The sequence below is a fragment of the Thalassophryne amazonica genome, chromosome 11 (genome assembly GCF_902500255.1).
Source record: "Thalassophryne amazonica chromosome 11, fThaAma1.1, whole genome shotgun sequence".
NCBI classification, from domain to species: domain Eukaryota; kingdom Metazoa; phylum Chordata; class Actinopteri; order Batrachoidiformes; family Batrachoididae; genus Thalassophryne; species Thalassophryne amazonica.
In genome coordinates this window covers 40,687,524-40,714,743 of record NC_047113.1, presented here as the reverse complement: position 1 = coordinate 40,714,743, position 27,220 = coordinate 40,687,524, and the positions used below count along the sequence as shown (strand labels likewise).

Sequence of the window (27,220 nt, the reverse complement as noted above, 5' to 3'; positions counted from 1 at the left end):
CATTTGCAAGGCTGAAATTCAATATGCTGTTTGCAAGGCAGTGCCCTAGTGGTGAAATTGGGAAATAAAGTTATAGTTCCAAACTAAACGGTGATGAGGTGTTGATGCTATCTTGGTACCCACATTTAAAATTTGTTTTTAAACTCTTATTTCTTGGCCAATTTTGTTGATTTAAGAGTCAAATCACATGTATAGAAGGCATCGCGATGATGTCAGGGCCATACTGGTAGGGAGAAAACTTATTCAGCCATGGCATAATATTTGAAGATGTCACCATTCAAAGCGTGCACTCGGTGATCTATCCATTACACACTGACAGATCAGCTCAGCGCCATGCATAAAACCCGTCAACACATCACATCCACATGGATGACAAACCCTTTAAAGATTTTCACTTTTCAAGCATTTAGTCTCAAAGATTGGATGTGGTTTGGCTTAGAAGTGTCCCGTGCAAGTAGAAGATGGGATCACATGAGCTCACCTTGTGTTCAAACTTATCACATTAAACCCACTCCTGTATTTTTTTTTTCTTTTTTCCTTTGGTTTCCTCTGTGCAGCTCCACATTTAGGCGATAAGTTGTGACTGAAGATATTGTGAGAGCTGCAAACTAACAATGATCTGATTTTTTGGTTTTCTTTTGAAATCAAACAGTTTAACATTCCTAAAGATGAGCATTTACGCAGAACGTGAGCATGCAAAACGGCGATTTTGCAGACAATATACGAACACAACATGAAAAGTTGGACTCAATGGTATCAAAATGACTAATTAAATTATAATTAGAATTAATTATAAGCCACGAGTAAGCCACAAAAGAAATAAAGCCAGTGAGAAGGAGCGCAGAGGCGACTGTCCAGGAAGCCGTGGTTCAGTTCTAGCTGGTCTGGTGGTTTTCAGATTGTTAAAATGTACGAGGAATAAATAAATATATAAAAATTATATATATATAATATATATACACACACACAGTGAGGAAAATAAGTATTTGAACACTCTGCGATTTTGCAAGTTCACCCACTTAGAAATCATGGAGGGATCTGAAATTTTCATCTTAGGTGCATGTCCACTGTGAGAGACAATCAAAAAAAATCTGGAAATCACAATGTATGATTTTTTAAATAATTTATTTGTATGTTACTGCTGCAAATAAGTATGTGATCCCCTACCAACCAGCAAGAATTCTGGCTATCACAGATCTGTTAATTTTTCTTTAAGAAGCCCTCTTATTCTGCACTCTTTACCTGTATTAATTGCACCTGTTTGAACTTGTTACCTGTATAAAAGACACCTGTTCACACACTCAATCAATCACACTCCAACCTGTCCACCATAGCGAAGACCAAAGAGCTGTGTCAGGACACCAGGGACAAAACTGTAGACCTGCACAAGGCTGGGATGGACTACAGGACAACAGGCAAGCAGCTTGGTAGAAGACAACAACTGTTATGATTATTTATTAGAAAGTGGAAGAAACACAAGATGACTGTCAATCTCCCTCGGTCTGGGATTCCATGCAAGATCTCACTTTGTGGGGTAAGGATGATTCTGAGAAAGCTCAGAACTACACAGGAGGGACCTGGTCAATGACCTGAAGAGAGCTGGGACCACAGTCACAAGATTACATTAGTAACACATGATGCTGTCATGGTTTAAAATCCTGCAGGGCAGCAAGGTCCCCCTGCTCAAGCCAGCACATGTCCAGGCCCATTTGAAGTTCACCAGTGATCATCTGGATGATCCAGAGAAGGCATGGGAGAAGGTCATGTGGTCAGATGTGACCAGAATAGAGCTTTTTGGAATCAACTCCACTTATGTTTAGAGGATGAGAACAACCCCAAGAAAAACATCCCAACCGTGAAGCATGGGGGTGGAAACATCATACTCTGGGGGTGCTCTTCTGCAAAGGGGACAGGAGGACTGCACTGTATTGAAGAGAGAATGGATGGGGTCATGTATTGCGAGATTTGGCAAACAACCTCTTTCCCTCAGTAAGAGCACTGAAGATGGGTCATGGCTGGGTCTTCCAGCATGACAATGACCCCAAACACACAGCCAGGGCAACTAAGGAGGGGCTCTGTAAGAATTTCAAGGTCCTGGAGTGGCCTGGCCAGTCTCCAGACCTGAACTCAATAGAAAATCTTTGGAGGGAGCTGATTCTGTATGGCTGAGTGGACCAAAATCCCTCCTGCAGTGTGTGCAAACCTGGTGAAAAACTACAGGAAACGTTTGACCTCTGTAATTGCAAACAAAGGCTACTGTACCAAATATTAACATTGATTTTCACAAGTGTTCAAATACTTATTTGCAGTAGTAACATACAAGTAAATTATTTAAAAAAAAAAAATCATATTGTAATTTCCGGATTTTTTTTTTTTTTTTAGATTATGTCTCTCACAGTGGACATTCACCTAAAATGAAAATTGCAGACCCCTCCATCATTTCTAAGTGGGAGAACTTGCAAAATCGCAGGGTGTTCAAATACTTATTTTCCTCACTGTATATAGATTTGCCTCCAAAGACTTGAAAGCCTTCATTGTCGTCGTCTCCATGATTTAGTTTCTCACTATCGCTTTCGATCTTCGGGATCAAGAGTTGACAAGTAGTCTGACGTCATCTTCCCATGCATTTTCTCACCACATCTGCTTGGAGTCTGGAGTTTTCTGCCTACTAATCTGTGCGCATGCGCCGGAAAGTCAGAAGTAAACAGTGTTCTCTTCTATTCAGCGGTGCTCTCTTCGATTGTTATTGTTTTGTATGCATATGGTATCTGAAATGGTGTCACGAAAAGTACCCCATTTTCGTGACTTTTTTTATTTTACTCTTTATAATCCTCCCTTTCTCCTAACTCTACTAACGTAAGTGTTTCCTTAACCCTAACCATAACTCCCCCAGACCCCCCACTTGTCACCCTCATTTCAAGCCCCCGTCACAAAATTAATTTGTGCCCCTGTCACATATCACAAACTATAGATTAATTTACTTTTTGTAATGGCTTCGTGAACTGTTGTGAGACTAGGTTTGAAATAGATAATGTAGTGATTTAGAGTTCCCTGTCTGGCCTTGCCTTGTGAATAGCAGATCGGAAATTATCCACAAGGCAGCCTTGCGAATAGCCATTTCCATAATTTAAATTGACTGAAGACAAATTAAGAACCCAAAAGATAATTAATTTGACTTAGATTGGTGGGAGAAATTAAGTAATAGACTAAGTAGGACATTTGGGACATTGGTCATGTGACCAGTGTCCCAAATGTCAGTGATCATCGCAACATGGTCTTCATTTTCTTGTTTATGTAAGTGCAGTGAATGTCTCAAGGTTCTCACCAGGATTTTTTTCACAGCATAGGGGGTATCTTGGCAGGGCATAGCCACGCAACAAGTGTTGCAGGCGCGAGCATTGTAGGAGGGTCTTGACAATCCCCCCAGGAAAATTTTGAAATTTATAATCCTTTGAAACACTATTTCTTGTATTTTGAGGACCACTTTGTGTTGTTTCTCTGCCTCTGACCAAGGCAGCATCTCTACATCTGGAGTTGGTCTCCGGGCACCGGACTGTGGCTGTCCACTTAGCCTTGTGGTTGGATTGTGTCTAACTGAGGACACACTTCATTGTAGCTATATATGTACAATGACATTAAAGGACCTTCTTCTTCTACCACACCTCGTCGGCCACAGAACACAGTGGACGTTACTATTTAATAAATGACTTGAAGAGCTATAAGCCTGGCATAGCCTGGAACTATGCATAAGAGTATTGACATTCAAAACCTTAAGGCACCAAGAGTTTTTGTGTCTATTTTTCATGTTTTTGCTAGTAAAACCTGAAACAAGCCTCGTGGTCTGCATGCATGCCCAGCAGATAATGATGTCTGTTGGCAGGAGCCAGTTTGTAAGATGTTTTAACTTTACATCTTCCATATGGACTGGACAAGCATGATGCCACTTTCTGGAGAGCCCGACTAACAATCCTTCAACCTGACAGTTTTGTGTCGACGCGAGTTGAGGAGCGGACCTGCGTCAGACAGAACCCAGCGCTAAAAATAACCATAAAGCGGTTCCAACAACAGAAACAATTTATTTTTCACCTGTGCATAATAATGTGTACAAAACTAAAAGAACGTCCTTCTGGTGGAGTGACTGTTGGCACGCTCTTAAGCGCCCAAAAGGATAGAAGCCCGGCGTTCCTGGACCCACTACCACCAGACAAACACCCCCCAGGTGGACACGACAAACTGACTCTCTGTGAAGCAAAGAAGAGGTGAGGTAAGTCAGCAGTTACAACAATATCTTTCAAAAGACACACGCTATCAGCATCACATTCAGGTCTGTATTTTGATGGAATCACTGATGTGGCAGCTCTTATGACAGCAGGCATGGTTACTTTTGAAAAGAAAAATAAACAATAACCCCAAAAATTATTATTATTGGTCGCATTTGTAAAGGGCAAACAAACAATTTGAAGTAATTACACATGCAAAACCTATGGCAGTAATGAAAGTTACAATCAATAATTAAATATTCACACAAAAATATAAAACAGTTGCGGCAATGCAAAAACACAACTGAATCAAACTTATTTTCACAAAGTCTCTTTCTGTGCACTAACATGTTATTTGAACTTCAATTTCCTGAATGCCTAGTAACAGACAGCATATAAATTTTAATTCTGGTTATAAAAAGTTATGTACATTGAGAGGAAGGATAAATAAATAATAAATAAAGCATGTAAATGATAAAATACTCACATGGGCATATAAAAACAATATTACGCAAAAGAGACATCTAAAGGTCTCTTTTCAAATTTATATTCTGCTCCGAGTTGTGTGTATGTATATATATATATATATATATATATATATATATATATATATATATATATATATATATATATATATATATATAGCGAGCACATTTACTGGATCAGAACCACTCAAAATGCTACAAAGGACAAAGGGGTTTCCTTTGTTTTCACTTACTTTAAAATGGTGACTAGGGTGCGCTTCAGATCATGTGACCAGTGTCCCAGATGTCCGTTTTCCTCGATTAATACAAGTTCAGCTCTGTTGAAATAAAACAACTGGGGTTATATTTTTTTTGTTTTTTAATGCAAAAATATATTGAAAAAGACAAAACAATTAATGTGCAACATTATATTAACTTAGATTTTGACAGAAACATGCAAAAAAGAACTTTGATATTACAAACATTACAACATAAATGTCATATTTGTCTATTATTCTTGTTTAGAATGCATTGGAAGTTCTGTATCCCCTGTCTTTATAGCTGGTCCTACACCCTACCATCAGGTATTCTGTCTGGGCCATACTAAAATATGAAATGGAGACTGATAATCACGAAATGGGGTAAAATGTAACAAAATGGAGCAGAGTGAACCAGACTGACTCCAAATAATTACTTCTATTTAATTGTTTAGCTTTTGTTTTTGTAAGATGGCCTCAGTATACATTATAATTGTCTTAGCAAGTTTTCAGGGTATCATGCAACAGTCTCTTATTAACGTAATGAAAAGCAGAAAAAAAATTACATTTTTGTAGTATAACATTCATTTACAATTGTCATCATGTGGATTCTCTATATGTTTGACTGCAGCGACTCTCTGGCACGCAAGGGATTATGGGATACGTCAATAGGGCGAATTGGAATTGAAGGCCTCGATCTGGGGATTTTTTCAGGCCTACTGCGTTTTTTTTTTTTTTCGTTCCAGCATAATAAATGTAAAATGTCAAGTATTATTCGAACTTCAAATTTATTTATTAACAAGCCACGAACTGCATGACTCGCGGCAGTGGTTTAATGTTGTTTTGGAGACGATAATAATTAAGATTTGTGCCAAGCCATCCAGGCCGTGGATTGATCAGATAAACAAGTTGTTGCTAAATACAGACCTCTATCCAAACTTTTAGACAGGTCAGCTATGTCGTGAGCATAACATATACATGCTTTTTCATTGTTATGTAAGTCCAAAGTGTGTTTCTTAAGAAATTAAAGACGGTAAATCAATGGAAAGACGCAATCAGATCAGTTCAAAAAGAAAACATCACAGTTATAACGTAAAAACGACAATAAGTATAATATGGAGACCAGCGTATAACCACGACGTTCCGATAATTTTTGCAGTATGTTTGAAAGCGTTGCAATAGATATTTCTTACCTGATGGCGATAGATTTTAATTCACAAATTCGGCGCACCTCTCTCCAAGCTCCCAAACCGCAAAATGGCGATGGGAAACGAAGGCCGTACTCATGTGCCGTTCAGGTCTCAAATCTCGCGCAAATCACGCGTGATTTTAAAGGTACTGGGATTGTGGGGAGTCGCGTGCGACCAACAAACTTCTTGATTACACACAAAAAAGAAGGAAAAAAAAAACCGCTCGACAAATTAATACAGCCAAATATAAACACAAAAAATGCTCTGCAAATTACCATGACACAACCAACAAACACACAAAAAATTCTCTGCAAATTAAGGCAAATAAATAGACAAACATTCAATGTTTGATACATGCAAATGTTGGCTTCCAAACATAACGATCATATAAACACAATAAAAAAATAAAATACAAAAAAAGCACCCAGCAAATTACACAACCAAACATAAAGGCTGCACTTTACCTCTGCATACCCTAAGGCTGTTGTGACCAGAGAATCCTGAGTTGTGCAGTGAGGTGCCGTACAAAAATGCAACAAAAAGAAAAAAAAAACATCTCTGCACCACACAACCAAATATAAACACAACAAAAAATGCGCTGCAAATCACCACATATCAAGGCTCTGCTATATCATGAAGCAACCAAATGAAAACACAGCCAAAAAAAACAAAAAAAAAACGCTCCGCTATGGCAACCAAACACTCTATGAACGTTTGATACGTACGTTTGCAAATGTTCGCTTCCATGCAAACATCACACAAACATCGCGAACATTACATGAACGCTCTCAAACTTGCTGAACAATAAGCAAACATTCTATGAACATTTGCTCGCAAATGTTCGCTTATGACCTGTAAAAAATATTATTTGTCTATGAGCTGTTTTATTTAAATGTCAGTGTTTCCTGCTCATGCATGTTGAAAACATTATTTTGTAAATCAATTTTTAATACCTTTATATATTTTCCTTATTTACAAAAATGTTAAAGATATTATGCTTTTATAAAATTTATACTTATAAGACTTATAATAAGCTGGCATTGCAATCTGTTTCCATAAAAAATATATATATATATTTGGTAGCTGACAATCTAGTGACTTAAATTATTTTGCAAAAATTAATATTTCAACAGATTGCATGTTTATGCAAGTTGCCCAAGACATGTTTTCTGTCAGTTTATCACAGTAATCTTGAAATTCTATATTCAGTATAGGCCTGAATAAATCATAAATCGACAAATTATTGGTTACCATGGTAGAGTGCTTAAATTATTTCCTGTTCATTCTACCTATGTTTGCATACATGATTTAAATGGAGTCCAACATTAACTTTCTGTAGGCAAAATGATATTTATTGTTTTCCTAGCTGTATATGAAATTTTACAACATTTTAGAATATATATATTTTTATTTAGAGGCAAGCTTTGCACATACACCATGAACATTATGTGAATGTTCGCAAACACACTGAACATTAAGTATACATTCTATAAACATTTGATTGATTTTTGCAAATGTTTCCTTACATGTTTGTCTAATGTTTGCTTCCATGCAAACATTAGACAAACATCACAAACATTATATGAATGTTCGCAAACTTGCTGAACATTAAATGAACATTCTATGAATGTTCAGTTGATGTTCACAAATTTTCGCCTCCATGCAAACATTAGACAAACGTCACAAACATTACATGAACGTTCACAAACTTGGTGAACAGTAAACAAACATTCTATGAACATTTGTTTGATGTTTGCAAATGTTCGCTTCCGGGTGGGGTGCTACACATGATGTTGATGACGGTGAGGATTCTTCAGCCAGCACCTTCTCCACAGACAAATCAGTTCTCATGCCACCTGAAGAGCAAAGAAAAGAAAAGAACACCAAAACATCCAGCCACACCCCCCAACACACAACAGTACCCCCCCATCAACGGGAAGCCTCCCGGCGACCGAACAGACCAGGCCCGAGAACAGCACCTCCCTCCGGGGTCCACGTCAGGAAGCAGACAGCACCACGCTCCTAAGGTCCACCACAGACAGCAGGACAGGCACCGGAGCTGGAAGGCCGGCTGGAATCAACAAAAGCCCCAAAACATTCCCCAGTACAATTCAACACACAGAAAAAAACATAAAACCCACCCAAAACCTCCCCAGGGGACCGTCCCATCAAACCCTGGGAAGAAAAGAAAAAGTCCCAAACGCAAAAACCCAACACAGCCCCACAAACACAATACAAACGTAAATGCATAAAAGAAAAACAACAAACAACCCCCCCAGAATGACCTGCAGAGCCCAACCCCCCCCAGAAGGCCTTCATCGCCAGTTCCAGGAGGAACAGCCAGAACCATAATCCCACAAAGGTCCCCAGGTGTACATGGAGCAAAACGGCGCCCCCCAGGGGACCATACCATCAACCCCAGGAGGTACCCTCCCCACAACCCCGGAACCCCAGACCCGGTCACACTTGGCTAGTTGGCCCCAAGCCAATTCCCCCCCAGAGGACCGTCCCATCAACCCTGGAGGTGGAACCCGGAAGGATACAGAACAAAATAAAAAATCAACCCCCGGAGGACTACCAAAAACAACCCCGGGGGGATATAAAACGACCGTAAACCCTGTTACCCTCCCCGGCACCCCGAAAGACCCCGGGTCCCTCCCAGAGCCCCTCGGCGGCTCAACTTTGGCGAACGGCTCAAAACATTAAGCCGGAGAAGGGAACAGGAAAAAACTAACCCAGCTCCAACCCCAAGGCGCAGCAGAGAACCGGAAATACGTCCGGTGCCCCAACTCGACCATACCCCAGCCTCTCGGGAGGGGTGGAACTACTGAAATGGCGAACGGCAACAGATCGGCCCACCCCTCCGACTGAGGTAAGTCGGAGGGGTGGGCAAGTGAGGTTGGGGTTAGGGATGTAGAGAAATAAAAAAAACAAAATAAAACGACCCAACAACCCAAACAAGAAAATACCTAAAAACACATAAAAAATTAACAATTAAGTGAGCCCAGGCGGACTTCTAACCGCCTAACAATCACTCCACCAGATACGCCTCTGACTCCCCATACAATTATAACCCCTATTTAAAGAAAACAAAACATTTACTCGTGCTAGATTTTTTTTTATTTTTTTTTTATGTGTGTTATTTTGCCTGTCCCAGAACACTTGGAGATACGTCACCATTATTTCTCTTGACGCTTACATGTCGGGGCAGTAATCTCTGCTGGTCCGAGCCGCATGGGCTCGTCAACAGGAGGAGCCAGAGGTCCCATCGGAGGAGCTTCAGTGGGGCGAAGAAGAGGCAGCCCAGATCTGTGTCGGGGAAAGCCCCGAGACGAAAAAACCCGCTCTGATGGGCGTCCTCTCTCGCGTCCATGCTCCTTCATCCGATCATCTAGACGAATCACCAACGATATTAGCTCATCTAAATCGTTTGGCTCGTCACGGACTGCCGGCTCGTCTTTTAATGACTCATTTAACCCATCTACAAACATTCCTCGTAAAGCTGCGGCGCTCCAACCTGACTGAGCAGAAACCAGAGAACATTGCATCACTGCACAAGGCTCCGGACGACAAACAATCGGTTCGGACGCCGAATCTCTGGGTGACGGAGTTATCTGCACTAGTATCGATGATGCCGCAGCTGGAGCAGCAGGAAGCAGAACGGCTTGCGCTGCAAGCTCCGTAACACGGGCGTCTGTTTGTTTAATTTGGTTTGTGAGATGCTGTAATTGCTCCCATATTTTCTCCAAGTGTTCTTGAACTTTTTCGGCAAAAGGAACCGCTTCTGCCGCTGGGTCCATTATGGAATGGCCGGGAACTACTGTTATGTGTCCGCGCGAGTTGAGGAGCGGACCTGCGTCAGACAGAACCCAGCGCTAAAAATAACCAGAAAGCGGTTCCAACAACAGAAACACTTTATTTTTCACCTGTGCATAATAATGTGTACAAAACTAAAAGAACGTCCTTCTGGTGGAGTGACTGTTGGCACGCTCTTAAGCGCCCAAAAGGATAGAAGCCCGGCGTTCCTGGACCCACTACCACCAGACAAACACCCCCCAGGTGGACACGACAAACTGACTCTCTGTGAAGCAAAGAAGAGGTGAGGTAAGTCAGCAGTTACAACAATATCTTTCAAAAGACACACGCTATCAGCAACACATTCAGGTCTGTATTTTTTAACTTTATGCAAATGAGCAGCTTCTCACAACAAGTGGAGGATCACTTATCCTGCACGCCACAGCAGTGAGAAGCAAACTGCACAATTCTCATCACAGTTCCAGTATACTGCGTAACAAAACACCAAGTTACTATCAACAATTAGTCGAACACTTAATCACCTTTAATGTGTGCTGACAGCAAGTGTCCTCACCCTTCCTTGCTTCACGGGCTCGATGTGTCAAACCCAGGCGCGGTCCTCAGCGTCTCACAAACGGACATCACAAGGTTGTGTTCCCGGCCGTTCTGCTTGAATCACACATGCCTTAAATGCAGAACGCCATCCAATTATCTGCTTCAGCTGAAAGTCTTTAAGGTTGCATGTGAGCACCAGTCACAGGTGCTACACATGATGTTGATGAGGGTGAGGATTCTTCAGCCAGCACCTTCTCCACAGACAAATCAGTTCTCATGCCACCTGAAGAGCAAAGAAAAGAAAAGAACACCAAAACATCCAGCCACACCCCCCAACACACAACAAGTTTTCAAATTCTAATTCTCTATTTGAGCACATTGCAGGTCATTATGAATGTATTTCCTGTCAATTTTGCTGGACTGAGACTCGTGAGAACTGCCGACTTGATACAGATTTACCGTACAGTACCATACTGTCTTTATTCCTGAATGATTGATGTAATTGAAGTCCAAGACATATTTAGTGACTTTGACATGTTCACATCTCAAGTTGTCTCAAGAAAACTGGCTGTAAAAGTGATGATGTATTCGTTACATTTAGATTAAATTTCCCAAATCCCAACTTTTTTTTCTTTTTTTTATGTGTTGCTGTAAAGTGCAGGAATGGATGAATATTAACAAATAAACTGACGTGGACCACATGAAACATAAAATACTTTGTCTGGTTTTTGGTGTTGTAGTATTTCATGCAGAAGTGCACACTAATATTCTACAGCACTGACCAATCATAGAAAAGCCTGTTCAGACTGAACGTCACAGTTGTTGTATGAATAAAAATGTGCATTTACCGTGATAATATTTTTAACTTCTCTGAGTCTCCTTAAGATTTGATTTTGTAGCTCGATTTATACACGTGCACATGCATGCACACAAACACACTGTATCAGCCTGTGCTGGAGGCTCCATGGTGCAAACTAATAAAAAGACATTCTCTGTGATTAATACAGTGCTCCTCCAGCCTATGGAAAAGTGACACCGATACTCAGTCATGTCCTGAATCTATTAGAAAATATTGATTTTTGCAAGTGAGACCGAGTGTGACAGACAGACAGAAGAGACGGAGAGGAGCCATAGATGAAGACAGAGAGACAGATGAAGACAAACAGGAGAGGTGAGGAGAGAGCAACGGGCATGGGCAATGGTGATGTCATCTTTCACCATTAATTGGAAAATATGACATGAATGAATGCACCGGACTGTTTTTTCATAACTGCTCCCAAACACGTGCGACACCTTTGGCACAAGTTTGAGAAATTCTGTACAGTTCATGCAGTGCGTCTGGCCTCAGGAGTGCCGCGCCTCTGATGTGACCCTTTATCTCTGATGCTGACAGCGTCCTGTCTGCTGTGGCAGTGACTGATGTGGCAAGACAATAGTGAAGTGGTGAGAGTCGCTTTAAAGTCACAGACATTCTAAACCCTACGGTGGAAGCCTGGGCCAGAATTCAGAGAGCTCACAGTCTGACAAGTATCCTTATGAATTACATAAATCAAGGTCAGATCAAGAGGAGAGTTCACATTTGCATGTGAGCCCTGCTGTATATTGGGTTAGGTGGTACTTTTACATCTTTACACAGGGCCTGCTTCAAGTTGCATCATGCAGCATCATGACAAAGCCAAGTTGATGCAACCTAACGCCGCAATACCGTGAGGGACGCAAAGGGCGGCGTGAAACGGATGCCAAAAATTAAACGTTTAATTTTTTTCTGCGTCGAGCACGGGACACAGAAAGGAAGTAGTCCACAGGTCCTGCTCACAGACTGATTGCCAGAGAAAGGACGTGTCCACATCCAGTATACTCCTCACGGAGGACATCTCCACATCCACTCGGACTGTTTACGCGCACAAAAGCCGGCTGCAGCTCCGCGGTCACATGAAGAATGATAAACATTTAACAGAAATCAGAGCGCACACCTGCAGTGCTGCACAAGAAGAAAGAAAAACTAGAACACACATCAGAGCGCACACCTACAGCATGGCACAGGAAAAATGATCAACCAGAAGAGAAATCAGATAAGAGAAATCAGTAATAAAGAACATTAACTCCTAGAAATAATGTATTCTGACTTTTTCCAATGTATAAACTCCATCTGCATGTCCTGGCAGTCTGCCCCCCGCCCCCCACCCCCCACCACCACCACTGTGCCCCACTGACGCAGACATTCCTGCGTTATTAGATATGCAGCATATGCAACTTGAAGAACGCCGGTGTAAAAGGGGCTTAATTTGGGAGGTTAAAGCAGTGGGCTTGTAACCAGAGGAACCTCTGTTCAATTTCCTAAGGTTCCCTTGAGCAAGATCCCTAATCCCAAAATTGTTTCTGGTAAGTAGTAGAGCAACTTTCATAAAAGCAGACCAATATTAGTGAGTGAGTGAGTGAGTGAGTGAGGTGTTATGCCTGGGCCTAGGGGTAACCCGCGGCATAACATAAGAGTGACTCCCCCTCCTTCCAGCTCCAAAGATGACCAAGCACAAGGTCTGCAGCCCAAAATATAAAAAAAATGTATTATTCTTAAATAAAAACTTCAGGGTGAGAAAAAGGCCAAAACAACAAACAAAAACAATCTTCCAAATCTCCTGCTCTTACTTAGTGCTCAAATTAAACAACCAAAAACAGTAGTCTTACGTAAACTCCCAAGGAAGAAACATGAGAAAACAGTGTCAAAATAAAAACTCTTCTCACCCTATACTAACAAAAGTGTTGGACTGCTTTACAAAAACAGATGGTTACAAAAATTACGAAAGTAGACAAAAATAACAACAACAAAAAAAGTGCTCAAACACACACAACATCGGTTGGGAGTGGGAAGAAAGTGGAGCCCTGGGTGTTGGTTTCAGCCTTCCATATAAGCTGGAGCCATCATTGTTGGACCAATCAGCTGTGGTGACTCTGAGCAACCCGGGGTCAGCCAAAACAACTAAGACTTATATATGAGGTCTGTCAATAAAGTATAGGTCCTTTTTATTTTTTTCAAAAACTATATGGATTTCATTCATATGTTTTTATGTCAGACATGCTTGAACCCTCGTGCGCATGTGTGAGTTTTTCGACGCCTGTTGGTGACGTCATTCGCCTGTGAGCACTCCTTGTGGGAGGAGTCGTCCAGCCCCTCGTCGGAATTCCTTTGTCTGAGAAGTTGCTGAGAGACTGGCGCTTTGTTTGATCAAAATTTTTTCTAAACCTGTGAGACACATCAAAGTAGACATGGTTCGAAAAATTAAGCTGGTTTTCAGTGAAAATTTTAACGGCTGATGAGAGATTTTGAGGTGATACTGTCGCTTTAAGGACTTCCCACGGTGCGAGACGTCGCGCAGCGCTCCCAGGCGCCGTCGTCAGCCTGTTTCAAGCTGAAAACCTCCACATTTCAGGCTCTATTGATCCAGGACGTCGTGAGAGAACAGAGAAGTTTCAGAAGAAGTCGGTTTCAGCATTTTATCCGGATATTCCACTGTTAAAGGAGATTTTTTTAATGAAAGATGTGCGGACGGGTCCGCGCATCGGGACGCAGCCGGCGGCACAGGAAAAACACCTCCGTGTTGATAACCATTTGTAAAATCCAGGCGGCTTTTGATGGCTTTCAGTGGAGTGAGTATATGAGAAATTGTTTAACAGCTGGACATGTTCCAACTTGTCCTTAAGGCTTCCAACAGAGGTGTTTTTCCTGTGGCGGAGCGTCGCGGCGGCTGCGAGCCGACGCTGCAATCCGCCCGCACGTCTTTCATTAAAAAAATCTCCTTTAACAGTGGAATATCCGGATAAAATGCTGAAACCGACTTCTTCTGAAACTTCTCTGTTCTCTCACGACGTCCTGGATCAATAGAGCCTGAAATGTGGAGGTTTTCAGCTTGAAACAGGCTGACGACAGCACCTGAGAGCGCTGCGCGACATCTCGCTCCGTGGGAAGTCCTTAAAGCGACAGTATCGCCTCAAAATCTCTCATCAGCTGTTAAAATTTTCACCGAAAACCAGCTTAATTTTTCGAACCGTGTCCACTTCGATGTGTCTCTCAGGTTTAGAAAAAATTTTGATCAAACAAAGCACCAGTCTCTCAGCAACTTCTCAGACAAAGGAATTCCAACGAGGGGCTGGACGACTCCTCCCACAAGGAGTGCTCACAGGCAATGACGTCACTGACAGGTGTGGAAAAACTCACGCATGCGCACGAGGGTTCAAGCATGTCTGACGTGAAAACATATGAATGAAATCCATATAGTTTTTGAAAAAAATAAAAAAGACCTATACTTTATTGACAGACCTCATACTGTGGGCACTGAGGTCCATTGCTTATAACAACGTAAGAGGGTCTATGACTCCCCCTCAGGTTATTTCCCCAGTCAAATCTGGTACTCATTTACAGGGTGGACTGACACAATGCAGATGAATTGTATGGTCCAAGACCCCAGTCTACAAAAAAAAAAAAAAAATGTTGCACCATGTTGGTATCTTAAATACATATATGCACCTTCTCAACAGATCTGGTCTGGGAGAGTGCAAAAGTGTTGCAGATCATTGAATGTCCCACACTGTGGAACGATCATGGGTCCTGGTTGGCAACCACACAGGCAGACAGCCAACCTATCCCCACCTCCTGAAATTAGCCAGCTAACTGCTGCAGCCAGGTGCTGGGGTCCTCATCACTGACGCACCTGCTTGTTGGGTCGTACTCAGAGTAACACCCCACATGGCTGTAATGTTGTAGCTGCTGTTCTGTCACAATACAAGTGGTACACATCATTTGAGTCTCCCCAAATAACTGCTGTCAACAAAATAAGTTACTAGATGTTAAGAAAATATATTTTTAAAGTTCATAAAGGTGATGTAGTGCAGCAGATAACAGAATATTTGCAGAGGAATTGTTCAAATCTGGTTACAAGCACCAAAATTTGACTGTGTATACCTTTTGGTATATATTTTAGACAAATAACGTTAGCCATTTGAATTTTCAATCGGGCGTCAAATAAGGGTCAATGAAGAATTGCACAGGGGTCAAAATTAAAAAATGCTCCAATCAATCAAAGGAAGAGTTTGCACCATTTGTCATGTTACAGGGTAACATATGTCACATGCCATAGAATCCAATGGACGTTGACATTGTTTGACCTTTACCTTACAGACCAAGCATTTAACACAGTCAAAACTATTCAATTTGTTAATCCTATCAACGCAACCAATAATTTGCACCACTTTTTACCAAAATTGGAGCAACTTTAACTTTTGACCCCTGTACAAACTGAAATTGACCTTTGTCACCATTCTTGCTCTTTTTACCCCATAACTCCATAATATTCAGTCATAGATAGTCCAAACTATACCCTTTTGGAATCTTCATGATCAGACAAATAATGGGGTATAGTTTTCAACATGATTGGAGCATTTTTAAATTTTGACCCCTGTGTAATTCTTCAATTGACCCATACCTGGATGCCTTGAAAATGTAGGTGGGTGATGTGCTTTTACAAAAGAGTAATGTCTAAGGTGTATGTGTGACAATTTTGGTGCTTGTTTACAGAAATGAACAATTGTTACAGTTATCTGCTCCACTAATGCTTCCTTTAAGATCTGAAGGAAATGTCCTGATTCTCTGCCTGCCACTTTCATTAGAAAGACCCGCCACGTGTCTCCCATGGGCCATATGAGTGTGTTGCACAAAGCATACACAGCCTCAGTGGATGTTTCTCACAGGATTTTGCAGGAACCCAGAGAAGGAGGTCAATGACATACGTATGCCATGTAAGTCTAAAACAAGGTGTCAAACCTATATTTTGCTTAGAGCAGTAAGCTTCCACATACACAGACCTAGAACCTGAACATGAAAACTATCAGGTCGATAAAAACATTTTTGCACAGTTTGACCGCTTTGTTTTAAATTGTTGCTCCTGTAGCACTGCTTCAGTTGGTGGTAAACAAAAAAAAAGCAGGCAAAGAAATCAATTGACTGCTGAGAGCGTTGAATTACAAATCTGATAACATTTCCATGTTTCTAAAAGTACTCTGTCCTCATCCGTATTCAAGGTGGCAGCGGAGATGCTGATGAGATTAGGCAGTCTTTGATTATGTCCCTGTTATAATTGGTGATCAGACAGTCACATGGGCCTATTTCACAATCAGCTATTTACACTGATTAGAAATTTAATGACCAGTTTGAGGCAGCAGGTAACATTATTTATGAACTTGTAACCTGTGAAGAAGTTTGGAATAAGGGATTGGTGACAGACCTTGTGATCAAACAGTAGTACGTGTGTTCTCCAACTGAACAGAAATTAATCTGGACAGAGACACTGAAAGAACAGCAGTGTAAGTAACGCCTGCTTTTTAATATTTTATAGAGTGGCCTTTTACTGTGGCCAGCCTAAGGCACACCTGTGCAATATTCATGCTGTCTAATCAGCATCTTGATATGCCACACCTGTGAAATGGGATGGATTATCTCAGCAAAGGAGAAGTGCTCACTAACAGATTTAGACAGATTTGTGAACAATATTTGTTTTTGCTCCCATTTTTCGTGAGCAGAACTCAAAGATCTAAGACATTTTCTATATACACAAAAGACCAATTTCTCTCAAATATTGCTCACAAATGTGTTGCATTTGTGTTTTTTTTTTTGGTGTACCTGTCTATGTCCTTAAATCTACAATGTGTCAGTCCACCCAATGTAAATAGATACTGGTGTTGGCTGGGGAATTCACCAGACTGGACCTGGGACCCCATCCTCGAGGAGTCGTATTCCCTCATCCATTTCATTCTACTGAATTTGGGGATCAGCACCACTGTGGCTCAGGGTCTATACAGGATATAACTGAGATCAATACAGCTTTTTTCTGATTTAGTCTAAAACACTCTGAAATTACAACAGATGTCCAATATTTCTGGGAAGCTGTTGAAGTCTCATTTATGATTAGATGCACTCGACAGTGAAATTAAAACAACATGAGTGGTATGATACTCTCTTTAGTGCAGACTTTTCACTTCTTTCACACCTCTTTTTCTCCTTGGCCTCCAGTCAAACAGAATGTTGGAGCCAGCTGCTGTGTCCATGGCTGTATGTGGAATAGAGCAGGTGTACCTTTCCATGCTTTCTGAAGTATTACATTAATTAAAATTCATCCACATACACATGAAAGCCACACGGGAAGGCGTATAGCTTCTGAAATGCTCGTTATTTAACTCTCTCTCCTTGTTAACAGCTTTCCCGGTGTGTAAATACCAGCCCAGTGATTAATGTCTGGATGTAAGTCCTGTTGTGTCTGTGTCACGTCATTGATCATAGAGCTCAGGATGATCAATAGTAGCGACAAGATGAATGGGTGTGATAAACGAAGTTTGTTAGAGTGTTACTAAGCAAGCTTGAACTGCTCACTTCTTTGTTATTGTTCCACCCCATCATCTGGACAATGATTATGGCACAACTTCAGCAGCAAATCAACATGTGACTCCCAAAATGCAAACAAGCAAATTGGTGTCAACTGTGATTACGGCCCTTGTCATTTTAGTGCAGACAGAATAATTTGTTTGTACGATTTATATTTTGTTATGTGTTATCCACAATCTCAGTATCTGAAGATTTGTAAAAGTGGTTGGAGTTGGTTTTTGCTACAAACAATCTCTAAAACAGTTGGCTTGGATGAAGCCCAACTGCCATATTTTCAGACAGGTGGCTGTTTGTTGTCACCTGTCGAATTAAGCTGTAACAGAGTAATGAATGATTGACAGTGTGATTGAGGTGCTACAGACAGCACTGGTGAGACTGCAGCCTTGGAGTACTAAAAGTAAACTCACAGTACTTAGAGAGGGAACACACTGCATTTGGAGTCAGATCATTATATCTCATGGACAGCTGTGTTTTAGCACAAGCCAGGCCTGTTGTGCTTCTTGAACCACATCCTACCTTTATCTGTCACATGTAGTGAAACTGGTTGAAAACTAACATATATTATCCATGTAATACTTACATGAACTGGGTCTTTCGTAGGATTATGAAAACCGCTGACTTCTTTCTTGGAGATGAAAGGTTCACAGACCTTGACTTCCATGATGACGCTGTGATTTTTGCAGAATCAATTAGATGAATTGGAGTGCCAAGGTTTGAGTCTGTTCTTGACTTGGCCATCAGAACTGTATCTGTATGTGGCAAAAGTGTTGAACTTGTAGAAACATTTATTTATGTCAGTAGTGACATTCATGTCTCTAGGTTATTAGCCTTTGAGATTCAGAGGCATCTAGGAAGAGTTTAAGAACTTTGGTGTATGTTATGACCGGCTCAAAGCCATAACAAAAATGGAGACCATGCCGGAGTAACATGCATAAAATAAGAATTTATTTAACAAAAAACAAAGATGAGGTGTGAATGTCAGGTTAGTGGTGAAGGCAGGTGTTTGGATATATTGTACGTGTATGTGTGCGAAGATGTGTGATATGTGAAATTAAAAAGCAAACTCAAAGGTGCATGTCGAAGGACCCAGAGCCCGGCAGCAGCACGTCAGGACCCGAAGCAGCAGAGAGGGATGACTAAGCGGAAGAACAGGCGAAGCTTTATAGTGTGTCCTCCGGAAATGAGCACCCTGCAGACAAAGAAGAGGGCAAAACAAACAACCAAATGCCCAGCCCACAAGGCCCAGGGCCGTAACATCCCCCCCTCACAAAAAGGGGACCCATCAGGGACCTTTACAAACCCCATACAAAAAAATTTAACTCATAAAAGGAGTCAAACCACAGAATATTTGATCAGTGTGCCAATGTAATGTACCTCTAGAAGGTGGACAATGTGTGAACCAGGTCACAACATTGTCGTAGACGTTTGGACCACAGAGGCATCCAGGCACCTAAAACACTAGAAGCTTAGACAAAGATCTCGTGGCAAACAGGCACAACAGAGCAGAACACCTGGTCACCAATCTTCACTGGTGTCTGCCAGGCAAAGTTGTTCAATGCGCCCGAGGCAACGCATCTGCCACCAGATTATCACAGCCTTTAATATGTTGTATTTCAAGGCAATAAGATTGAAGCAATAGGGCCCAACGCATTAAACGTTGGTTGGGAGACTGCAGACTGCTGAGGAAGGTCAGCTGGTTATGATCGGAAAAAACAGTTACCGGACCACATCTGACATAAACACTAAAATGCTGTAAAGACCAAATCAAAGCAAGTGTTTATTTTTCAATAACGGAATAGTTCCTCTGATGACGATTGAATTTTCTTGAAAAGAAACAAACTGGTCTATTCACCCCCCCCCCCCCCCCCCCATCATCTGCCTGCAGCAGCACAGCGCCTGCACCAACCGAACTTGCATCGACCTCCAACTGAAATGCCCTGTCCCACCTAGGAGCAGCCAAAACAGGGGCATTTGAAATTAATGCCTTGACCCGCTCAAATGCTTTCTGGCATGGATTGGACCACACAAATTTTACCTTTCCTTTTAAAAGATCGGTCAGGGGCGCTACCACAATAGAAAAATTTTTACAGAAACACCTGTAATAGCCCACCATCCCCAAAAACCACATCAGCTCCTTTTTTGTAGTGGGTAAAGGAAATTGATCAAGGGCCTGGACTTTAGCCCGCACAGGCCTCACAGTGCCCTGGCCAACCACACGACCCAGGTATACCACTGTGCCTTTAGCAAACTCACATTTAGCCAGGTTCACAGTTAGATTGGCCTGAGCCAAGTGGTCAAACACAGCTCCAAGCCGCTCCAAATGCTCCTGCCAGCTATTTGCAAAAACAACCAGGTCGTCCAGGTACACAGCACAGCCTTCCAAGTCCCGCACAACTAAATTCATAAGGCGCTGAAATGACGCTGGTGCATTTCTCAAACCAAACGGCATGACGTTGTACGAGTATAGGCCACTAGGGGTTATAAAAGAAGAAATCTGCTTGGCCCTTTCTGTCAGGGGGACCTGCCAATACCCCTTTAACAAGTCCAGCTTGGTCACAAAGCTCGCCCCACCCACTTGGTCCACACAGTCCTCCATTCGTGGCAAAGGAAAGGAGTCTGGTTTTGTGACTGCATTTACTTTACGAAAGTCAGTGCAGAAATGTGGACTCCCATCAGACTTAGGGACCAGAAGGCAAGGAGAAGCCCAGCTAGAATCAGAAGGCACCGCAATATCATTCTCAATCATATACCCCACTTCTGCCTGGAGATGATTGCGTTTTTCAGGATGTACTCTGTAAAATCTTTGCCTTATAGGCTTAGCATCTCCAACATAAATGTTGTGCTTTAAGTGGTGCGTGACGGAGTATCACCAAAAATACAAGGAAAGCTGTGACTTAACTGGACCAGCTGATCTCTTTGCCATGGCTCCAAGTGGCCCAAAAAATTTGCAACCTTTCCAAAGACTGTATTTTTCAACCGACCAGTTACAATAACATCATCCGGACCAGGAAGATCGTCAACATCCAGCTCTGCCACAACTGGAGATCCTGATGGAACAGACATACACACAGGATGAGCTACAGAATTCAAAACTGAGTCAGGCTCACGAGCAACATAAGGTATCAACAGATTAACATGAAACAGTTTCGTGCGTGACCTACGGTCAGGTGTAGAAATTAAATAGTTCAAATCTGACAGCTTCTTTAGCACAGAATAAGGACCACAATACTTGGCCTGAAAAGGAGATGTAACCAGCGGCATCAATGCCAGCACTTGATCACCAGGAAAAAACTCTCTATGCTCTGTCTTAGAGTCATAGCGCTTTTTCATTTTAAATTGCACTCCCGCAAGCTTTTTCTTAGCAGTTTCCTGAGCCAAATATAGTCTATATCGGAAACCATTCACAAAATCCAATAAATTACTGGGAGAGTCAGAATCTCTCCAACCATCCTGTAACAACGCCAGGGGACCATGGACCTTATGGCCAAATACCAGGTCATTAGGGCTAAACCCTGTGCTTTCCTGGACCACCCTCTGTTTTCCTGGACCACCTCTCCCCAATCACCCTGCATTTGGACACAAAAAGAACGCAACATGGCCTTTAAAGTCTGGTGAAATCGTTCAAGCACGCCCTGACTCTGTGCATGACAAGCAGAAGAAAGATTGTGTGTCACATTTAGTTGTTTAAGGACCTGTGCAAACAATTTCGAACAAAAGTTCGATCCCCTGTCAGATTGTAGCACACGTGGGTCACCACAAAGAGAAAAAAACTGAGACAATGCACGGACTACAGATTTTGCAGTAATGGTACGAAGAGGATATGCAGCTGGATACCGAGTGCACAGACACATCACAGTCAACAAGTAATGGGCCCCGGACTTAGACGGTGGCAGTGGGCCTACACAATCTATTAACAAATGTTCAAATGGTTGTCCTATAGCTGGAATTGGACACAGTGGAGCTGGTTTCAAAGACTGATTGGGCTTACAAGTCAACTGACACGTGTGACATGATTTTATGTACGCGGACACATCTCTTTTTAAACGAGGCCAAAAGAAATACCTCATAACACGGTCATGTTTTCCTGACCCCCAAATGTCCAGAGTGATCATGAGAGATCTGTAAAACCACAGGCCGAAATTTAAGAGGAACAACCACTTGATACACAGGATCACCAATAAACTTATCTAACTGAGGTGTCCATTTTCTCATCAACATATCATTGTGCACAAAGTAGCCATGAGACTTGTTCCTAACCTCCACTGCAGAACAAACCTCCTCCCACAAAGCTGCCAAAGTGTTGTCTTCCTTTTGCTCCTTTACCAAATCACTGCAAGAAACAGACCAAGGAGCCACAGGCACAGTCAAATCATTTTTAGAGTCATCATCAGAACACTTATCTCTCTGCGTCCTTGAACGGGTTACCACACAGGCACTGAACACGTCTGGAAATTGCACTTCATTCTCATCAGGCTTACTACGCAGCACAGGAATATCAGTCACCTTCACAGGTGGAGGGACATCTGCCCACACCTGGCTACCTGCAATGTCATTGCCCAAAATCATGTCCACACCGTCCACAGGTAAGGCTGGAAGTACCCCAACAGCCACCTCACCCTGGAAAAGATCACAATGAAGCATCATGTAATGCTGTGGCACACTCAAAACATTCATGCTCATCCCCATAACAGGAATGCCTGAGCCAACAGAATTTTTATTTGAGAATGGCAAAGCAGAAGCCATAATAAGAGTCAAAAGCACCAGTGTCACGTAAAATTCTTACGCGCACCTGCTCTTCACTGTTCACCAGGGACACAAAACCATCAGTAATAAATGGCAAATATGACTCCAACTCGGGCTTAACAGTAACTTTTGCCACTTCCTGACCCTTCACAACAGATGCAGTGCACATGACAGGCATAGCACTACCAGTAAGTACCCTGTTTAAGACGAGACTTCAGTGCATAACAGTGACCGGCTCAAAGTCCTAACAAAAATAGAGACCATGCCGGAGTAACGTGCATAAAATAAGAATTTATTTAACAAAAAACAAAGATGAGGTGTGAATGTCAACGTCAGTGGTGAAGGCAGGTGTTTGGATATATTGTACGTGTATGTGTGCGAAGATGTGTGATATGTGAAATTAAACAGCAAACTCAAAGGTGCATGTCGAATGACCCAGAGCCCGGCAGCAGCACGTCAGGACCCGAAGCAGCAGAGAGGGAGGACTAAGCGGAAGAACAGGCGAAGCTTTATAGTGCGTCCTCCGGAAATGACTACCCTGCAGACAAAGAAGAGGGCAAAACAAACAACCAAATGCCCAGCCCACAAGGCCCAGGTCCGTAACGTGTTACAGAGTAAGGTTTGCCAATCCACAATTTTCTCTGTGTCGCAGGATCAGTGTGGTTCCATGGTGTGGTGGATGCAGCAGTGCGTGGCACCAGTGGATGCTGTTTCAAATATGGGTTATACTGGCTGGAGAACTAATCCTGCCATGGGCATTAATATATTTTAAATGAATGTATTTTCTCACAACAGAGATATTGTTGTCTTTTTTTAATTATATCACCCAATTTTCTACAAAACATTTTTCTAATAGGAGAGCAGGACCTTAAACTGAAGAGTTCAGATGCAAAACCCATTATCTCCAAAACCATAAATTTTTAGTTGAGGCCAACATGTACTTGGCTGTCAAGGGGACCATTAGTGTGCAAAATATGAAAGAATTTGAACAAACTGTTTTCATTTTATTGATTAAAGTCTGTGCATTTCCGAATATGGTTTCCTTTAAATCTCCATTTTCAACTGCATTTTTCTCCATTTAGAAAAAAAGTACTTACTGGGTTTTGCATCTGAACTCTTCATATGCAACCCCAAATAAATTTAGTTATACAATAATTTGAGTGTTTATCCCTTTCTTCTTCCGGGTCTTTTTGGCCAATTTTCAGCAAACATGATATGTGGATGAAGGTCAATCCCAGAACTGGCTTTCAAGAGTTTCTTTTGGAAAAGGCCAAGATCATTGTGGTTAAAACATAACATTTTTATTTTCAGTCTGACATCTAACAAATTTGTCACACATTTGTAGTTCCTAGGGTTTGTAAGAGTAGAATGGGAGGCAGAGCCTTCAGCTTTTCAGGCTCCTCTCCTGTGGAACCAGCTCCCAATTCAGATCAGGGAGACAGACACCCTCTCTACTTTTAAGATTAGGCTTAAAACTTTCCTTTTTGCTAAAGCTTATAGTTAGGGCTGGATCAGGTGACCCTGAACCATCCCTTGGTTATGCTGCTATAGACGTAGACTGCTGGGGGGTTCCCATGATGCACTGTTTCTTTCTCTTTTTGCTCTGTATGCACCACTCTGCATTTAATCATTAGTGATCGATCTCTGCTCCCCTCCACAGCATGTCTTTTTCCTGGTTCTCTCCCTCAGCCCCAACCAGTCCCAGCAGAAGACTGCCCCTCCCTGAGCCTGGTTCTGCTGGAGGTTTCTTCCTGTTAAAGGGGAGTTTTTCCTTCCCACTGTAGCCAAGTGCTTGCTCACGGGGGGTCGTTTTGACCGTTGGGGTTTTACATAATTATTGTATGGCCTTGCCTTACAATATAAAGCGCCTTGGGGCAACTGTTTGTTGTGATTTGGCGCTATATAAAAAAAATTGATTGATTGATTGATTGATTTGTAGCTGGGTTCCAGGATTGCATGGCTGAGATCATATTTGCCCAAGGTAAATCACTGAAGTCAGGATCATTGGTGATAAAAGCCAAAATAGACATTTTTCTCTCCAATTTGCACCAAACTTGGCACATATATGGAGGTGGCTCTAGAATTTCAAAAGTTCAGTCACTTATACTGAGGTCATATTTGCTCATGTGTTTGTTGGCATGCCTGTACCAGGTTCTTTCACCGATTTCTATCAAATGTGATGTGTCAAAATAACTTCACCCAAATTTGCCCCTAAAGAATTATTTTTGGCAAAGACCAAGGTATTTCATTTTCAACTTGCTTTGGACCAAGTGTGACAGATACGAAGGGAAATAACTATTTGATCCACTGTCGATTTTGCAAGTTTTCCCACCTACAAGGAATGGAGAGGTCTGTAATTTTCATTATAGGTACACTCAGAGACGGAATCTAAAAAGAAACATTCAGAAAATCACATTATATGTTTTTTAAATAATTAATTTACATTTTATTGCACAAAATAAGTATTTGATACATCAGAAAAACAGAACTTAATATTTATTACAGAAACCTTTGTTTGCAATTACAGAAGCCAGAGGTTTCCAGTAGTTCTTGACCAAGTTTGCACACTGCAGCAGGGATTTTGATCCACTCCTCCATACAGATTTTCTCCAGATCTTTCAGGTTTTGAGTTTCAGCTCCCTTCAAAGATTTTCTATTGAGTTCAGGTCTGGAGACTGGCCAGGCCACTCCAGGACCTTGAAATGCTACTTACAGAGCCACTCCTTAGTTGCCCTGGCTGTGTGTTTGGGGTCATTATCTTACTGGAAGACCCAGCCACGACCCATCTTCAATGCTCTTACTGAGGGAAGAAGGTTGTTTGTCAAAATCCCATGATACATGAACCCATCCATCCTCCCTTCAATATGGTGCAGTCTTGCTGTCCCCTTTGCAGAAAAGCACCCACAAAAATGATGTTTCCACCTCCATGCTTCACAGCTGGGACAGTGTTCTTGGGGTCTTTCTCATCCTCCAAACATGGCAAGTGGAGTTGATACCAAAAAGCTCTATTTTGGTCACATCTGACCACATGACCTTCTCCCATGCCTCCTCTGGATTATCCAGATGGTCACTGGAGAACTTCAAACGGGCCTGGACATGTGCTGGCTTCAGCAGGGGGACCTTGCTGCCCTGCAGGATTTTAAACCATGACGGCGTTGTGTGTTACTAATGTAATCTTTGTGACTATGTTCCCAGCTCTCTTCGGGTCATTGTCCAGGTCCTCCCATGTAGTTCTGGGCTTTCTCAGAATCATCTTTACCCCACGAGCCAAGATTTTTGCATGGATCCCAAGACCGAGGAAGATTGACAGTCATCTTGTGTTTCTTCCATTTTCTAATAATTGCACCAACAGTTGTTGCCTTCTACCAAGCTGCTTGCCTGTTGTCCTGTACTCCATCCCAGCCTTGTGCAGGTCTACAGTTTTGTCCTTGATGTCCGGAGACAGCTCTTTGGTCTTGGCCATGGTGGATAGGTTGGAGTGTGATTGACTGAGTGTGTGGACAGGTGTGTTTTATACAGGTAACAAGTTCAAACAGGTGTAATTAATACAGGTAAAATGTTCAGAACTTCTTAAAGAAAAACTAACAGGTCTGTGAGAGCCAGAATTCTTGCTGGTTGGTACATGACCAAATACTTATTTCATGCAATAAAATGCAAATTAATTATTTAAAAATAATGCAATGTGATTTTCTGATTATTTATTTCAGATTCTGTCACTCACAGTTGAAGTGTACCGACAATAAAATTTACAGACCTCTCCATTCTTTGAAGAGGGGAAAACTTGCAAAATCAGCAGTGGATCAAACACTTATTTGCCTCACTGTAAATGGATTGAGTCAGAATCCAATTATTTTGGTGAAGGTCAAGCTAATTTGGGGCAAATGTCACATTGCTGTAGCCCTTACTAGTTCATGCCTGCTAGTATACAGTGCATCCGGAAAGTATTCACAGTGCTTCAATTTTTCCACATTTTGTTATGTTACAGTCTTATTCCAAAATGGAGCAAATAAATGTTTTCCTTAACAAAACTGCACTCACAACACCCCATAATATCAAGGTGAAAAAAAGTTTTTTTTTTTTAATTTTTGCAACTTTATTAAAAATAAAAGCTGTGAATAGTTTCCAGATGCACTGTGATGACCAAGTAGGAAAAACTAAAGCCTAACTTTGCATAATATAAAGTTGTTTAATTTTTGTTATGCCATTTGGGTTTAGATTTTTTTCTAATAACTGTCCAGAGAAAATTTATTCACATGTTCTTCACATATATTGATGAGGACACTTCCTTACAAATAAATCAAATTCCAAAGATGTCTCATTTATGTGACATATGATTGGCTAATTTCTTTCTTCTCTTTCACTACTAACCTGATCTGTTACATCAGTGTCATTTCTTGGTAATGACAACTATAACACAATCAGATTTCACACATGCAAAGTAGTCAGGGAATGTGTGTGCTATTGAATAAAATGGCAGTATATGAGAAGGATAATTATGGTGTTTACTTGAGTTGTTCCTGTTTACAAG

General features: G+C 41.7%; 1 protein-coding gene and 1 long non-coding RNA gene across 2 annotated transcripts in view; both read right to left on the bottom strand.

The window, feature by feature from the left end:
- LOC117520879 (homeodomain-interacting protein kinase 1-like) overlaps positions 1 to 4,148 on the bottom strand; it is a 77,948-nt gene extending 73,800 nt beyond the window's left edge. The window contains exon 1 of the mRNA XM_034182214.1: positions 4,087 to 4,148. The gene's annotated coding sequence lies outside the window, so the exon portion shown is untranslated. The remainder of the gene's footprint in view (positions 1 to 4,086) is intronic.
- Positions 4,149 to 4,194: 46 nt separating this feature from the next.
- LOC117519765 lies at positions 4,195 to 6,246 on the bottom strand. The gene is made up of 3 exons (XR_004563407.1): positions 6,174 to 6,246; positions 4,978 to 5,061; positions 4,195 to 4,241 (listed from the first exon to the last, which is right to left on the bottom strand). It is a non-coding gene; the product is annotated as an uncharacterized LOC117519765 (long non-coding RNA).
- Between the last annotated feature and the right edge of the window lie 20,974 nt (positions 6,247 to 27,220).